Source organism: Pristis pectinata, chromosome 13 (genome assembly GCF_009764475.1).
Source record: "Pristis pectinata isolate sPriPec2 chromosome 13, sPriPec2.1.pri, whole genome shotgun sequence".
In the NCBI taxonomy this organism is placed as follows: Eukaryota; Metazoa; Chordata; class Chondrichthyes; order Rhinopristiformes; family Pristidae; genus Pristis; species Pristis pectinata.
Genome location: NC_067417.1, coordinates 42,888,929 through 42,907,606, shown reverse-complemented (window position 1 = coordinate 42,907,606; position 18,678 = coordinate 42,888,929). Strand labels below are relative to the sequence as shown.

General features: G+C 40.6%; 1 protein-coding gene across 1 annotated transcript in view; it reads left to right on the top strand.

Annotated features, from left to right (window-relative positions):
- Positions 1 to 11,114: 11,114 nt before the first annotated feature.
- The window catches only part of smpd3 (sphingomyelin phosphodiesterase 3), a 176,669-nt gene continuing 169,105 nt past the window's right edge, over positions 11,115 to 18,678 (top strand). The window contains exon 1 of the mRNA XM_052028472.1: positions 11,115 to 11,237. The gene's annotated coding sequence lies outside the window, so the exon portion shown is untranslated. The remainder of the gene's footprint in view (positions 11,238 to 18,678) is intronic.

Genomic DNA, 18,678 nt, shown 5'->3' with positions numbered 1-18,678 from the left:
TATGAAGGACAAACTCAGCAATTAACAGAGTATTGTGTGAGAACACACATATCTAATGGCGAGAGGACACCAGAATGCACATGTTCTATACTGTTGTAGAACAATAAAACATTCTTAACAAGATATAACAATTTTGAGTGTTCTCCCAAGATCTGCATGGTTTTTAATTATCTTTACTGTGCATTAACAGCACTCAGCGAGGTTGGTTAGATTTTTACAGAATAAAGAAAATGCTGGCAGCAAAGCAACACATTTCACGTCATATAAGTCAGTGATAATAAATCTGATTCTGAATAAAGGCAGCCTATGCTGAAAGATATTGGAGCTGTTAATGAAACAGCAGTGCAGTGCTAGCAAATTACCAAAGCTTTTTGAAATGCTCACAGAAAAGATAAAAGGTTGCTTTAACAAAAGTAAACAAAAACAAGAGATTGGCCAGCAATTTGCATAATGTCAAGCCATGTGAATTAGCTGCATCCAGCTACATCAAATTAAAAGCTCTGCTTCTCCTACAAGCAATGATATGAGTTAATAGTCCAATTTCAGAGGTTTCCAAATCCATCACATATCTCACTTTAGTCCCTCCTCAGTGAGATCAAGACCATTTCAAAGCTTTCCTAGCAGTAATAAAGAAAACAAATTAAAATAATGCTGATGGCATTGAAAAATTAAGGGAAAGCTGGACAATGTACCAAATATTATTTTTTAAATTGGTGCATCCTTCTCTCTAAACTTATTGATGAGGTAATGCTGCCAAGAGCTGGCTACTGGTTTAACAAGGATGCTTGACTTTCCACACTAGTACAAACACATCTTAAATGTTTATTTTGGGTTGGGCAAGTGCATCATCATTGACTCTTGAATGCATTTCAGAATGAACATGGCTGTAAATCTTCACTTTGCTCCTTCATGGGAGTCAGTTGGGCACATCAGCATTCATTCTTAATGAATTACTAGACTCTCCAACAAGGTGAATGAGCAGCATCTCTTTAGATTGCTTCTTTTCTATGGTGAGTTTTGAGAAACAATCAAGTCCAGTCCAATGCTTTTTAGGAGGTCAAGTTTTCCTTAATGACATCACCACCAAAATTTGTGTGGAGGACTAATTTATCTCCTGCAGCCCTTATGGATGAGGCGATCTGGGCTGTTTTTCAACGTGAACAATCTCTGTGTTGCAGTGAATGATATTGCCAATGTCAAAAACCATTGAATTGGTGTAGATTTCAGGGTTGTGAATTCAGCTAGCCACCCAACATTTGGAATTAGTGCTAATAGAAAGATGCATATACCCACCCAGGCATACCAACACCAATTGACAATAGTGGACAGAGTCAAGTAGTTTCATGGTTACCATTATTGAGTCAAGCACAAGATCCTCGTACCTATTGAATTTGTTTTAAAATTTTACAAATTGCGCCATATTTAAATCTCTAGAGATACCATTGTGTGATTCGAACTCGCATATCCAGATCAATGTTTCAAAACTCTGGCTGCAAGCCCAGTAATTTTTGCCACAAGTGTACCACACTTTAACAGTAATAAAATCATTGTGTTGACGTAACAAGGTACAACAACGGGCTATTCAGTGTGATACCGCTGCACTGATCCCATTAACATGAACAATACAGATAAAATTATGACTTATTATTAATAGACAGGAATTTACATCATTTAAGAGAGCCATGTTAGCAGTTTCCAAAAAGAAGTCGGGTTTTAACCTCTCTTTCTACCGCAAAGTGAAAGAATCACTTAATAAAATGAAGTCTGTATACAGGGCCGTGCATTGTTAATGGAAAGTCGTTCATTATCAACAAGACAACTATAAATGAGATACCACAACTGACACCAAATCAGGTGACAAAAGCAAAGCCAAGTCCCAAATGTAAACATCATAAACGTGACATCAGCAAAAAGTTACTGAAGAGCAGTCACAGTACAAGCAGTGACATTTCCACACTCAAAATAAAATGCCAAAGTTTCTCATATCTCAGTGGAAAGGCTCAAAAGGTCATTGCACCCCATTAGGAAAGCCACAGGAGCAGCATTTTGCTGTTCCTCTGCAGGTCTGATATCCCCAGGCATTCTCTGCGTGGCCACGATTAAGGAAGAGCTGTTGATTATAACAACTCTCATTGACATGTTTCTAATAATATGGAAATATGCACTGTGTAATGAATTGATCTGTACGAACGGTGTGCAAGACAAGTTTTTCACTGTACCTCAGTACAAGTGACAGTAATAAACCAATATCAATAAAAACAAGACTCTAGGTCTTGTGGTAAAACTTCTGCACCTGAGTTACATATAATATAAAAAAGCACAGCACAGGAACAGGCCCTTTCACCCACCACATCTGCACTGACTGTGATGCCAAATTAAACTAATCCAGTCTGCCTGCACATTGTCTGTACCCCTCTAAGTTGGTGCTGCTTTGGCCTAATGGGTCTATGTTTGGCCCTCTAATAGAGCAACTAATAAGAAGCCTCTCTGACCCACTGCATTCACAGAGCATTGAGAAAATAAACACTTTTCTGTACATTGTTTTTTTTTTAAACAGATTCCATATCATTGCTATAAGCAGCCCTTGCATGTCACCATTCTAATATCCAAGCAACTGCAACAAAATGAACAGGTTGACCAAAGTGCTATTTCCATTGTAATATAATCTAGGATACAAGGTTATCTTATCAATTCCTGGTAGGCAGAAAAACAAAATTAGACTATAGTAAAAGCCATAAATTGTTAAACATAAAACAGGCAAAAGAACAACAAACATTTTCCAGTAATTATACCTGTACTAATCTTACATGAGCAAAAAGTAAACTGCTGTAAGAACTCAGTGGAGTTCTTTGGAGGCAAAGGGATGGTTGATGTTTCGGAGCAAGATCGTGCATCAGGATTATGTAGAGGGTAAATAGCCAGTTACAGAGGCTCCCCATTTATTGATGACTTGACTTAGGAAAATCTAACTTTATGTAAATTCTCCCATACATTTTAAAACATTTTTCAAGATGGTATTTATAATTATAAAATGTTTCCTGGTGTTTATTAATGACTGGATGCAGTATATATTCCATTAGTTTAATTATGGGCAGGATTAGGGTGAAAATTTGGTGAAATTGAAAAATTATAGCAAGAATGTGGTGAGCATACGATATGGGTAGCCATAGAAAACAGATATTTCTGACACAAGGAGAATCAGCCTATAGACAGTTCTCAGGAAAGAAACCCTTACATAACCTGGGGACTGCTTGTATATAGAATAAGGGGTGAGACAAAGCACGGTAAGTGATAAGTGGAACCACATATAGGGGGAGGGGGTGGATGATCGGCGGATGGCCCCAGGTGGGAAATGGGGAGGGGGAGTGTTTAGTCACAGGCCAGTAAATGATAGGTGGAAACGGATGGTGGGGGGGGGGGGGGGTGTGCAAAGAATAGGCAGATGGCACTTGGTAGAGAATGGTGAGGAGAAGCTGATAGGTGGAGCCAGAAAAGAGAGCAATGATGGGCAGATGGAACCATTTGGGGAGAGGGAAGTCATAGGCAAGGTGAACCAATGGAGAAGAAGCTCAGGTGGATAGGTACATGGGGAATGGGCAGATCAAACCGGGTGGGGAAGGGTAACAAGACTTAATAACAAGGGGGGTGGGGGGGATGGAAAAGGTGAACAAAGTTTGAGGGAACCTGGGTGGACTGGTGGGAGTGGGAAAGGAACACAGGGGATTGGATTACCTGAAACTGGCAAATTCAATGTTCATAACATTGGGTTGTAGTCTATCCAAGTAGAATACGAGCTGTTGTTCTTCTAGTTTGGATTTGGTCTCACTGTGGTAGTGGAGAAAGCCAAGGACAGACAGGTTGTTGTGGGAACGGGAAGTTGGAGTTGAAATGACATGCAACTGGAAACTCAAATGGCTGTTGCGGACAGAGTGCAGATGCTCTGCAAAGTGGTCACCTAGTTTACGCTCTGTCTTACTGATGCCACATCGCAAGCATCAAATGCAATACACCAGGTTGAAGGAGGTACACAGTGAATTTCTGCCTCACCTGGAAGGGCTATTTAGGAGCCTGGATGGTGGTGAGGGAAGAGGTGAAGTGACAAGTGTTACACCTCCAAAGGTTGCAAGGGAAAGAGTCAGGGGACAGGGAGGGTTGGGTTGGAAGGGATGAGTGAGTTATGAAGAAAGCAGAAAAGAGGGTGGGGTGGGGAAGAGGTGACCAGGTGGTGGGATCCTGTTAGAGCTGGCAGAAATGGCGAAGGATGATATAATGAATGCGGAAGCTCACCTTTCCTATCCCCTCCCCCACCTGGCTTCACCATTGTTCCCTTATCTGATTCCACTCATCACCTACCAGCTTTTTTCTCAACACTCCTCTCCCACCTGGCTCCATCTGCCCATCATCCTCCCCTCGTCTAGTTCCACCTATCACCTACCGGCCTCTGTGTTACCCCTCCCTCTCACTTCTATATACTGGTCATCTTTCCTCAGCCCCGAGTCCTGATGTGGGGTCTTGGCCCAAAAGGTTAACCATCCCTTGCTTCCAGCAGTTTATATTTGCTCTACATTCCAGCACCTGCAGTCTCATGTCTCTAATCTCACTTAAAATGTTGGAACTAATATACAATGGTAGCATAAACATTCAAAACAAATTGCCAGATAGAGTAATTCTGAAGCAAGATTTTATACCTAAAACACCTAATGCTCTTTTACAACTGACTGTGGACAGCCAACAGGTTCAGCCAAATGTATTTTGGCGATCAAAAGCACCAGGCTGTAGAAAATATCACATGGTCTATAAAGAATCATGGACCTCATTCATCCTAGCTGTGACTCATACCTTCACATCTGATACAATTGATAATCAAACCCATTATTTTAAATGGGTTCTCAGAATAGCAATGATAGAAACTTCGAAGTAAATGGTTTGATTCTCACTCCCACACTTAAAACCAATCAGACTGCTGCAGGAAAATAAAACAAATGAGAACAAATTTGTCAGAAATGTCTATCAAACACCTTGTGCTATGTTTGAAGTAAATCTTCACCTGCAACAATAAAACCAAACCCAAAGAACAATCCATTGGATTGGATGCCTGTTTTACTCCTTTTTCAGCATTTAAATCAGCAGTGAGCAAAGTCAGGGATATAAAAAGGCACCCAGTCCAAAATTCTTTTGAGAAACTTGAGTCTATGCATTGCAAGAGCACAGAAACTTGACATCAAAAGGCAGAAAGAGCACACCATCTTACAAACGACCCACCTGCCCATCTCCTCTGACACCCTTTGCCCCTATGTGGTAGGATCTGTTGTTCCCACATCACGTTGGTCTCATCAATCATTTCAAAAGCTTTTGACCTTCAGTGGAAGTCATCCTTAATCCTAAGGAATCAAGAAAGAGGTATTTACAACTAACATAAAATTCTGGCTATAGAATAAAATCAGATAGAATTATGTTACAGTTTTGGTGGCATTGAGTGTAATCTGTATACTATACGAGTTTCTTTGAAATAACACACAGATTGGCCTACATTTTGTAGTCTGTGGTGAAATTGCCACAAGAACTTAGTGATCACTGTGCATTGTCTTCCCTTTTCTGATCTTAGATGGTGTCAGTTCTAAGGATTCCTGGCATGCAGTAGCAGCAATGCCATCAAGTTGGTTGAGCAACTAATCATACCCAAGAATTACAATTGATAAGCCAGAGAAAGTAGAGTAAAAACTAGGCTTTTAAGTTTTTAAAAAAATAAACACAGCATGAAATAAAGATGGGAAAAGACATAAAATGGAGGTAAAATTTCAAATACAATTAAAAACCTTACAATTGAAGAGAGTGCGAGTGGTCAGAGAAATTGCGAAGCAATATTATAGCTTCATTCCTTAAAAACATAGGTAAACCTATTGCAATAAAGCATATCATTTCATGATATTTTACAGTGAGAATCGGTTCATAGCTCAATTCCATGTCAGTTTACTCACTTCTAAAGATTGCAATGGAGACAATTACAAACATCACACTGTGGTGGAACAGAGAACCATCGGCAGAAACCATAAGATTTCAGCACTTAACAACAGACGTGCAAAATCTGATGACATTTCTAGAATAATATTGTAATGACGACAAAAAGCAGACAGTTACACTGTCATTACAACTGTAAATTCCAGAATAATAGCTTTATTGATCTGAGTGCAATATTTGGGAGATATTACATATTGCCAAAAGGCCCTTGCAGAGATATTTGCTTCATCGTTAGCCACTGGTGAAGTTCCAGAAAGCTGGAAGGTGGCTAACGTTGTTCAAGAAGGGTAGCAAAGACAAGCCAGAAAACTACAGGCCAGTCCAGCCTGACATCAGTAGCGGGAAAGTTACTGGAGGGAATTCTGAGGGACAGGACCCACCAACATTTGGATAGACAATGTCTGATTGGGAGGCTTTGTGCATGGAAAGTCACGCTTGGTGAATCTTTTAGAGTTTTTTTTGAAGAGGTAACCAAAAGGGTAAATGAGGGTAGGGCAGTGGACGTTGTCTATTTGGACTTTAGCAAGGCCTTCAACAAGGTCCCACATGGCAGGCTGCTCTGGAAGGTTAGGTCCCATGAAATCCAGGGAAAGCTAGTTGGGTGGATTCAAAATTGGCTCGGAGGGAGGAAGCAGAGGGTGGTGATTGAAGGTTGTTTCTTGGAATGGAAGCCGGTCACGAGTGGTATGCCGCAGGGGTAGGTGTTGGGACCCTTGTTATTTGTTATTTATGATGCAAATGCACAAAATAGTGAAGAAGGTTATCAAAGATTATAGGGGGATCTTGATCAGTTAGGGAAGTGGGCCAAGAAGTGGCAAATGGATTTCAATACAATTAAGTGTGAAGTGATGCATTTTGGAAAGTCTAACCAGCGTAGGACTTGTACTATGAATGGCAGGGCACTAGGGACTGTAATGGAACTGAGGAACTAAGGAGTACAAGTGCATAATTCATTGAAAGCAGCGTCACAGGTAGACAGGGTGGTGAAAACAGCGTTAAGCACACTGGCCTTCATCAGTCAGGGCGTTGAGTATATGAGATGGGATATTACATTACAGTTGTGCAAGTCATTGGTGAGGCCGCAGTTAGAGTACTGTGCATAGTTTTGGTCACTCAATTATAAGAAAGACGCAGTTAAACTGGAATGAGTGCTGATAAGATTTACCAGGATGTTGACAGGACTAGAGGACCTTAGTTCGAGGGAGAGATAGGCCAGGCTAGGTCTTTATTCCTTGGAACATAGGAGAATGAGGGGCAACCTTATAGGAGTGTTTAACATTATGAGAGGCATAGATAAAGTGGATGGTAACAGTCTTCTCCCAAGGGTTGGGGAGTCCAAAACTAGGGGGCATAAGTTTAGGGGGAGGGGAAAGATTTTAAAGGGACCCAAGGGACAACTTTTTCCACACAGAGGGTGGTGAGTGCATGGAACAAGCAGCCAGAGGAAGTGGTTGAAGGAAGTACAATAGTATTAATTTAGAAGCTCTTGGAGAGGTACATGGAGGGGCAGGGCATGGAGGGATATGGGCTGAATTCAGGAAACTAGGACTAGTTGGGTGGGCACCATGGTTGGCATGAACTGCTTGGGCTGAAGGGCCTGTATCCGTGCTATATTGCTCTATGACTCCAACTACAACAAAAATAAAATTAATTGTAATGACTATTACCACATAAGAACAACTCCAGATTGGATTCAAAAGGTTTTGTAAATTAAATTTAACATAATTCTGTTTTGATTTGCCAAATTCTGCTCATCGCTTCCTCATACAAGTCTCCCACTCAAATGAGAAATACTAATTTCTTCTCATGAAGCCAGCACAGGAAATTCTGTATTTTTTTTTGTTTTTTATCTCCACAGGTATTTACAGTCCTCTTGATATTAATTCTTTTATAGAAAGCTGATTACAGAAATAAAATGCTTTGTAGTTGTCATACAAATTGTCATAATATAAAGCAGTTGTATCAAAATGTGATTTATTAAGGAAATAAATTTAATTTTTGATCAAACTCCCAATCTGATTTTCTATATAATCCACAGTTTTTTTAAACTCACTGAAGAGAGTACAAACCATTTCATTATCTCATGTAATTAACATGAAAATACCACTGTACAGAATTCTCGAAAGGCAATTCCAATTGAAGTCTCATTGTGGTTCACTGCTACAGCCATAAATGGTAGTGGGGTAAAGGAAAGAGTAAATTACAAAGTACTCAATGTACAGCCAAATGATTGGAAATTCTCAGTAAACTACTATTCTGGTCTCGATGAGTATTATTCCATATTTTCTTTCCTTATGTACTTTCTCATTCTTCCCCCAATACTTTCCAGACCTATAAACTCCACCTTAACCCCACTGCAGATCAGCACAATAGTATCTTCTCCACTGTATTTATCTGACTCAGCACAACAAAGGGCAATTAATTCCATCTTCACACATTTCAATGACTGAAGGTAAACTCTTTACATGAGTAAAAATAATCAAAAAAAATGCAGACAGCTGGCAACATCATTCATTAATCCCTCTTCCAGCACTCAAGTGCAGATGTATCGATTGTTGAAGACAAGCCAGATGTACCCTGGATGAATAAAAGACAGGGGAAATATGAATGCAACAGCATAATAGAAGAGTAAGGCCATTCAGCCCCTCATGCCTGCTGCGCCATTCAATAAAATCATGGTCGATCTTTTACCTCAGTGCCATTTTCCTGCATTAGCCCCAGTATCTCTCATTTCTCTTATGATCAAAAGCTCCATTAATTTGTCATGAAAATGATGAACTTCCACAACCCTACTGGGTAGAGAACTCCAAAGATTCACCAGCCTTTAAGTGAATAAGTCTCTTCTCATCTCTGTTCTGAATAGGCAAAGCCTTTAAGATAGTTACCCCTAGTTTTAGGCAACCGAATCAGGGAAACATTGTCCCTGCACCTACCTTGTAAGAATTTTGTCTGTTTCAATGAGATTAACTTCCATTTTACCAAACTCAGCAGAGTATAGGCCAGTCTGTTTAATCTCTTTTCATACAACAGACCCAACATCCCACAAAGTAATCCGGTAAACCTTCATTGTACTCTCCCTATTGCAGGTATATCCCTTCTAAGGTTCAGAGACTAGATCAGTATATAATATGCCTGGTGCACTGTCAGTGAGGCCCTATTTTCACATGTTTTTACTCCTATACTCAAATACTCTTGCAATAAAGATCACATCATTTGTATTCCTAATTGTTTGCTAGATCTACACAATAACTTCTGGAAATTTGTGCAGAGATCACCCAGGATATGCTGAATACCAACACTTATAGTCTCTCACCATTTGTAAAATATTTTGCTTTTCTGTTTTTTTTAACAATATGCATGATTTCACATTTCTCACACATTAGATTCCATCCGTCATATCCTTGTCCATTCACTTAGCCCTCTGAAGCCTCTCTCACATCCATCCTCCACCCACATTGGCACCCACTTTTGTATCATCAGCTCATCAAACTCTCATCCAAATTATTGATTAAAAATAGTAAACAGCTGAGGCAGGCACTGATCACGGGAGGACCTCATTACCCACAGCCTCCCAACCCAAAAATTACATGCTTACTTCTACCTTTTCTATCCATTAACCAAACCTCAACCCAAAGTAATATCACTCCTAATTTCAGCACGTTGACTTAAAGGTTCTGAGAAAAAGATAAAATGCGGGTTATTAATTAATTGGATTGTTGAGTTATGAATACCTCCCCCAGCAAGACTATTGGTTTATTAGTCAGGGAATTTTCCAGAAGCTCTTCCAGGCCCGATCCAGTTTATTTACTCCTTTTGCATTTAACAAGGATAGACAAATCATTTACACGGTTGCGTTATAGCTGAAAGTAATAGGGTTATCCCATAATAGTAAAACAAAATTCCCTTTCTTGGTAATAACGGGAGTGGTTAGTTACCTCCTATCCCTTACAAGAGCTGCTATCCAACTCGTAATGGTGGTTAATTCTCTTTTGTTTGACCACCCCATTCTGGCTACCGATTGTCCTCGCCATTGCCAACATGCAGCCAGCTGCCCCTGTTAACTCCTGCACTCAGCCAGGCGGTGGGCTTCAGCTGGAGCGTCGCCTGTGCCACTGGATATCTGGCAGACTCCAAGGCCGCCTCACCTCTGCCCGGTTGCAGCCACCTGTTGCTCCTGGCGACGCAAGGGACCGATCGGCAGCACCCGCCGCTCTTCCCCAGCCACGCGGGCGCAGCACCATGACAACCGCAGCTTCCGGTAGCAGCCACGTTCCCGCGGATGGCTCGTGCATCCGAGCCACACCCACCACCTGGTGGTCAACGCCGCGCATGCGCCAGGCCAGCCGCCGTTCGGGGCGGCCATGTGACCAGGGTAATCCTCTCACTTCCTCGGAAACTGACCCGACTTTATGGCATGTTCATAAACCTTAACCGTTCCACACAGAAGGGGGCATTATCGCCACGTCGCAGTGAACGCTATGGTGCGTGAAGAGTCCATCGTAAAGCGCCTACTTTTACCACAATGTCTCTGGTTTCGGCGCAGGCGCGTTGGCGCGGTGGGATCCCGCGTCGCGGTTGAGTGTGATGACGTCATGACGCGGAGCTGTTCAGCAGCTGGGTGGTGCTGCAAGTGGGCAGGGAGAGAGGGGGAGCAATCAATGCACAGACCGGGAGTCGGAGCCGCACCACAGCTACGGGGATTCACTCCAAGAGGTTGCATTCAGCCACATCATGGGCTGGCAGCATTCCGTTAAGGAAACTAAACCATAGACTTATTGTATGCGGTCACAGGAGTTGGCTGTACACTGGTTGCACAGTAATTAAACTCGAGACGGGGTCAACCATAATATACCAAACACTAACTGCATTTAGCCCACAAGAAATGCAACCAGGAACAGGCTGAACTTAACACAGATAATATACCAGCGTTGGTTCGACCTCAGAAATTACTGGCTGGGGCAGCAGTTTCAATCCCGCCAATTATACAATGGGCCGGTAGTGGAGGAAATATTTGGAGCTGGCTGCTTCAGCCATAAAAAGTACGACTTGGATTGACTCTGGGCTGGATCAAATAAATCTGTAGCAGAATTGATTTCGATGCACAACCGTAATCTGTCTGCCTCCTGCCAGACGTATAATTATACTAGCAACTGGGTTCCTTCTACATTCAGACGATTTATAACACGGTAGCCAGACCGGAGACTTGGGTTCTTCACAAGGTACTGTATCTTTCTTTAAACTAACAGAAATCTCTTTTCTAACTTGCGGATCGTCTTTAACGGTAATCGTTTTCGACAAATATACTCGTGTTCTCAGTATAATGTCGCCTAGACTTCTATTATCCGTAAAGACGAGTGAACTTACACTTGTAACGCTTTTCTCTGTATTTACTAGAAAGCTTTATTTTAATTTTTCACACGTGCAGGTTGAGAATTACGATATTAAGAATAGAGTGTAATTAAATCACATTTTCCTAAATCGTGTTAACGGTGTATACTGAAAAAGTCCATCTTTAAATGTATAATTTTGATTTATAAATGCAAATCTATTTTCTTCTAGCAACCTGGCAGATTTCTGTCGGTTGTATTTCCCTGGTGCCTGAACGCACTAGCATAAAGGAATAATCAGTATACATTGGGTTTTCCCGTTTATTGTGTTGGGATGTGGCAAATGAAATGTTTGGGTTACGCGATGAGCCCGGGGCTATTCTGTATTTCTTTTGAGCGGAAGGCTAAAATATGTGTTGTATAATATCTAGTGCACAATGTCCAATACAATGATCGAGGTACGTGGCCATTGGGGTGTGTCTGTTGTTCCCCTGAGATCTTGTTCGAACTGCCTTTGTACATTTTCTGTACTGTAGGAATGGCTGATTTTCATAATTTTTCGGATCCTTTTATATTATGTATTCCTGCAAGATTTTGTGTCTATCAGAGCGGCTGTGGAATTTATATTCCCTCTCTCCACTCGCAACCTTTTGGTCCCCTACTTTGCATTCAGGGCGTTGCCAAAGCGTTAGTTTTCTACTGTGTGAGTTGGCAAACTCGAGAGTCCTAGAACTGATTTTTGTAATTTTTTTCTGGATAGCATTTGTTTTCTACTTTCTCTCTCTGTCTTTTCCTTTTCTTCCACCCCGGCGCTCATTCTATATCTCCTTCACTCTCTGATCCTCCCTCTTTCTTTGTTCTGTACTCACTTTTGATGTGCCATCCTACACATGCCTGCTTTTCTATTTTGACACAGAACGGGTCTTGACGATCAGTATCGCTACCATTTCTGTCAAAGTAAAACATTCCCGGGAAAATGTCTTTATTTCTTAGCGCCTGTTCATTTCATCTTCATTACCCGCCCAGAAAAATCTGGAATCCTTTGAGAGGTTGTTGTAGTATCATTGTTTAACTTCTTGTAATGGATGTGATGGCATGGTTTGATTGGCCATTGAGATCCAGAAGCCACCCCATGACTCCCATTCGGGAATCTCGCCGCGGCCACACTCTTTTTCTTTTAAAATTATCTTGCTTGTTTGCTTCCGCTTCTACCCCGACAAGTGTTTCAACCCGTTCTGTGTCAATAATCAGCCGTAACGGACTCGCACTCGCCCCCTCAAATTGCCATTGGTTTTGATTTTGCCCGTGACCATGTGTTGGATGGAAAGAAAATGAACGCCATCGTGGTTGACCTGAGAAATCTCCTTGGACTTGGAGCCCATTACAACTTGGACTCTTGTGGGAAGCTGCTTCTAGTTTACATTTGCTTTCTCGCCCTTTGTTCCTTTCGCTAAGCGCTGGTTTGCCGCTTTCTGGTCACACTCTCGGGCGGCGGTGATACCGCTAGGAGGCAGGAGCAGGTGGCTTTCTGGTCGATTTGAGAGGGTGAAGAATGCATCCTCCGAAGTCCGTCTATCTTGCGTGTGTTTTACCTTCATCCCGCGTCAACTTATTATAGCTGGGTCTCTGCACCCCCACCCCAGTCTGCACCCGCCCCTCTGCGGGAGAATTAGCCTGTCAAGGAATTTCAGTAAGTTACAGTAATTCTCTGAAATCGTCGCGCTTACCAGCACCGAACGCTGTATCCTAAGATACAGTACATCCATTGTCCGAAGAACTTCTGCCTCCCAGAACAGTGAAAGGGAAATCCTTCCCTGTCCTTTGTGGGTGGCTGAGGTATTATTGTATTGTCATTTGAGGAAGTTCAGTGTGCGGTTACACCAAAAATGTTTGACAAAGATGTATCTGGAGAAAAAAAAATAACCTACTAATTAAACTCGACGTGATGGGGGTTCGCGGCGAAACATCGAAGTGGATAATAAATTATCTAGAGTATGGAAAACAATTAACGTTCAGGGGGACACATCAGGGTGGCGAGAAGGGGAAGAATTACCCCAAGGACTGGTGTTGGGATCCTATTTAACATTAATTGCTTGGATTCGGAAATTCTATAACATTTGGTCAGGTTTACTGATAATAAATTATGAGAGCACTTGAATCTGAAGAGAGCACTCCTGAATCGCAAAATATGAATGTGAGTGAAACTATGAGAGATCCAGTTTAGTACGGGGGAAGATATTGAAACGCATATCAGGATGAAAACAACGGGGATTATGAGCATTTTTAAAATTTGAACAGTGATCCAGGGGATCTAAATGAGCAAAGAGATCTGGAAGCCTTAGAAAGTTTAACTTCTAATCTGTCCAACAGCTTCTGGAGGAGCAGTCAAAGTTGAATGACTTTGAATTTGAATACAGGATGGAAAGAAACACACTTAAAGTGTACAGTGCCCTGGTTAGTGCACACCTGGTACTATATGATAAACAGCAAAGACATTCGGGTCCTGAAGGCCATAAAGAAAAAAGCTGTAAGGCTGATTGTTGGCATAAAATAACTGAAGAGTGATAACCATAATAAAGGAAGGTGAATTCTGATTTTTCCACCTTGAAATGAGGTGACATAATTGACATTCATAAGGTTGCATCGGTATAGCTAGGGCTAGAATTTTTCAGCTTTCATCATTGGTTCAGTTTTGGATTTTTTTTAGTTATTAGTGTTTAGCAAAATTAATTAATTTTGGTTATTAAAGCATTTCTGTAAAATAATGTCTCTCTTTTTGGTGACTTCCAGTCTCTATAACCACAATGTATTGTGAACTCCACTGAACAACGTTGCTGCAGAGGGGGAAATTACAAATTTCCACATTGCCCATTTCAGTATTCCTCCAATTTTCATTTTTTGTCATCTAAGAACATAGACAGATGAAGATAATGTGAACAAATGAGGTCTTCCTCGTACTTATTTCATGTATGGTAGAAAAAAAGGAAGGTGTTAGTCATCAAAGGAGCCTGCGTGTCCTTTTACGTGAATCACTGAGAGTCAATATTGCAGGTTCAGCAAGCAATTAGAAAGGTAAATGTATATTTTGCCAGAGAATTTGAATACGACTAGAGATGTCTTGCTCTAATTACAAAGGATGCTGGTGAGACTGCACCAGTAATATTGTGTACATGTCTGGCCTCTGGAATTTGGGGATTTGGAAAGTGGTACTGAAGTAAAGGATTGGCCCTGATCTTATTGAGTGGGAGAGAAGGCATGAGAAACACCTGATTCAATTTCTTATGTTTTTATAGGTTATAGGGAAGGATGAGCTATGGTCATACAGTATGTTATACCACAAAGTTGGTTACACTTTGTGAGTGAGTACAAACCCCATTTAAGGATGGGAGCAGACAATCTGGATAATGCTGGTGCAGTATTAATTGACTAGAAGCATTGTCAGACAAGCTATGGCAGGACTGAGATATTTATAAAAAAAATCTCCTGGTTCAGTTCAACATTGAAGATTCTTTAGTAGTATTTGAAAATTGTGATTATATTGCATGTCAGTTGGTTCCCTGAGCAATTTTGTTAAGTGTAAATTAAACATTAAATTGTTAAGGCCTGGCAAAACTAGCTATTTAAATGATGCACCAATTTTTAGCAGGTATTCTCATCTATTAAGCTTAATGAGCAAGAAGATGGCAGATGGAGTATAATGAGGAGAACTGTGAGGTTCTGTCAGCAAAATACTGTAGATGCTGGAAATATTCAGCAGGTCATGCTATGGAGAGAAAAACAGAATTGACATTTCAGGTCAAATACCTTTTATCAGAATTCGGAAAAGTTAGAGGTTTTAAAAAAAAGTATTTTAAGTTCCAGAGAAAGAGGAGTGGAGTATAACAAAAGGGCAATAAGGAAAAATGAGAACAAAGGGGAAGCTGAGATTTGTTGACAAAGTTGACGGTGGAACTAACTGAAAGATGGTGGTGAAGGCCAGTGAAAAACAAAAGTCAAGACAGTGAAAGATGTGTCTGGGGGAAGGTATAAATAGGAGGAGAGGAATGAAATCTGAAATTACCACAAGAGGATAGAAAAGAAGGCCGGAATGGCTGATTGTCTGAAATTGTTGAATTCAGTGTTGAGTCTGTAAGGCTGTAATGGTGCCTGGTTAGAAGTTGCTGCTTAAATTTACATTGAGCTCCACTGGAACAGAGTAAGCAACAAAGTACAAAACGGGAATGGGATGGATGATTAAACTGGCAGGGCAACTGAAAGCCTGGTGTTACCTTTGCTCATTGAATGGGGTTGTTCTACAGCCAGTCACCAATCTCTATTTGTCTCCCCCGATGTACAGGAAATGTGAGATTATTTATTTTGGTGGGAAAATAGAAAGCAGAATATTTTTGTGCATTTAGTTTACAGCTGCATACTTGGGGAGCCTCTGGAAACCAGCACAACCATATAGGAATCAAAGCCCAACGATGAACATAATTCTTGGACACTCTCCTTCCCTTGTAACAGCATCAACATTTTGCGTCAGCAAAGGAACTATCATCAACGTCAGGCCTACTTGTAGGATCTTGCTGTTGAAAATGCTGTTGTATTTACTGGACAGGCAAGATTTTTCACCATGGAGTATATTCTTCCATCTGATGGTTTTTTTGTATATTTCTGGGGCACTTGATTATTCAAAATATAAAGTCATTATTTTTCTAAATGAAATTATTGCATAGTATCTTAAAAATGTTCTGAGATGTCAATCAGTAAAATTTGGTGAATTTTGATCAATTTTACAACACTAGATGGGAAATGTGCAGGGAAAAGGATTTGTTCCAGCAGATTGGTTTCCAGTGATGCACAGACCTGCCATCATGATATATTTTTTTAAAAAGCTCCAAAAATGAAAGAATATCAGTGTCTGACTCTACATCTAAAACTTCAGTCCTGATGCAGGGTCTCAACTGAAAACAGTGACAATATCCTTCCCCTTCCCCCCCCCCCCCCCGCTGCCCCCCCCCCACAGATGCTGCTTAACTCACTGAATTCCTCCAGCAGTTTGTTTTGGTTGCTCCAACTTCTGAAACCATCTCTCCACTCACCTCTGCCTCGTGTAATATCACAAGCTTTTTGCAATTCATGGTAGCGGGAAAATGTACTAATTATATTTTTGGGACCTATTTTGCAGCTACATACAAAGTAGAGAACTGAGCACTGTGCCATGTAAGATTTGTTTAAAGAAAATTCAAAATCTATCACAGACATATGAGTCAGACATATGGATCAGTAAACATGATCAAGTTACAGGTGAGGTGTGAACCAAACTACTGCCAGGAATGCTAAAAGACATGGAGACCACTTGTCAAGTTGTTTTTAAAGTTTGACTTTGCTGTTTCCTATCTGATAAATTTTGAGGTCTAATATTTTCTACCAGATAACATATCCTGAGCATAAGAACAAAGCATAAAAACCTAAGAAATGCAGGCAGCAATAAGCCATGTGGTCTTTTATTCAGTAAGCTTGTGGCTGAAGTTAACTTGTCCACTTTCCCTCCAAATCACTATTTTGCTTGATTTCCCAGAGTTCAAAAAATCTGTGACTCTCTCACATGAATATTCTCCTACAGCCTGCCTCCACGGCATTCTAAGTTAGAGAATGCCAAAGAGTGAAGAATGTTCACCTAATTTCAATCCTAATGTTCGTTGCCCGCTATTCTGAGGCAGTTGGTTCTCGATCCTGTCAAGCCCGTGCAGTCCTAGGCCCTGGAGAATGTAGGTCCTTCCAACTCAGTCTCCCCTCTTAGGACAACCACTTATCTTATTCCACTGAACACTTAGTGAACCTTTGTTGCCACCGTCTCTGTGGTCAGTACGTATTAGTTATAGAAGGCAAATATCCAGATGTGACCTCATCAAAGGTTTGATACTGAAACAAAACTGCATTGTTCTTGCACTGAAACCTCCCGGGACATAATGCTGACTTAGCATTTATCTTCCTAACTGCTTGCTGCTACCTACATGCTATCTTTTTTGTGACTTGTATACATGGATAACTAAATACCTCTGAGTACCAATGTTTAATCCTTTTTTGCCACTTATTTAAAAAAAAATTCAATTCTTTTCCCATTATTCCCCCTCATCTTACTCAATCTGCTATCTTCCTGTCCACATACTTAACCTGTTGATATCCCCTTGCATATTCTTTCTCTCTCTTCCCTGCTTATTATACTACCTGATTGTTGTATCATGAGCAAGCATGAATATGTCACACCTCAAACCCTTCATCTAAGTCATTACTATTAACTGGAATAGGTGGAGACCCAGCGGTGGTGATAATGGCAACTCGACGACCAGCTCCCTGCTAACCTCAAAAATAAAATCATTTTTCCCTATTGTTTCCTGGTCCTTGAACTAATCTTCCAGTTATACTCATATATCACCACCAACACCATTGGTCCTCTTTAAGTGTAACAAGCTTTCATGTAGCAACTTTACTGAAAGCTTTTGGAAAAACACATGGAATATATCCACTAATTCCTTCCCTTATCTACTGTCTTTGTTACATTGTTTAAAAATACACTTGCATTTATAAAACACAGTCTCTCTTGATAACATCACATTGATGTTGCATGTAATGCTTTCTTTTTTAAAAAAAAATTCTATTACCAGTTTCTTGATGGATTCTAGCATTTTTCTCTGGAACTAACGTCAGGCAAAATGGTCTTTCAGTTCCTATTTTCACATTAATAGTGGTGTTACATTTGCTACCTTTTAATCTGCTGGGACTGTTCCAGACTCTAGGGAATTTTGAAAGATCATCACTGATAGATCCATTATCTCTGCAGCCACCTCTTTTACAACCCTGGGATGTAGGACATCAAGTCTGGGGATTTGTCAGCTTTTAATCACCTTAATTTCTCCTGTGCCTTTGTTAATATTAATTATTTTAAGTTGCTCACTCTCATTAGACCTTTGGTTCCCTCTATTTCAGGTATGTAGAAACTGATGCAAAATATTTGTTTACTGTCTCATCTCATTCTCTAATCCTGTATTTCCCTTCACTCCAAATATGATTTTTCCCTTAAAAGATGTAATGTTTTTAATTGTCTGCCTTTATGTATATCTTTTGATTGGGTAAAATATTTTGGAATCTTGGAAGCAGGTCAGGTATTGTACAACTTAATATTTTACAACACCTCCATAACACTTGTGTAGTATGTTACTGTGGAGTTATCATGTTAGATCATCGCGGAACCTGGTCTGTTATTTTTGTGTGAGGAACTGTTTATCATTAATGACTATTTTATAATTGCAGTTGAGCATAACAACTTCCAAGGCAAAGCACCCTTTGTTCC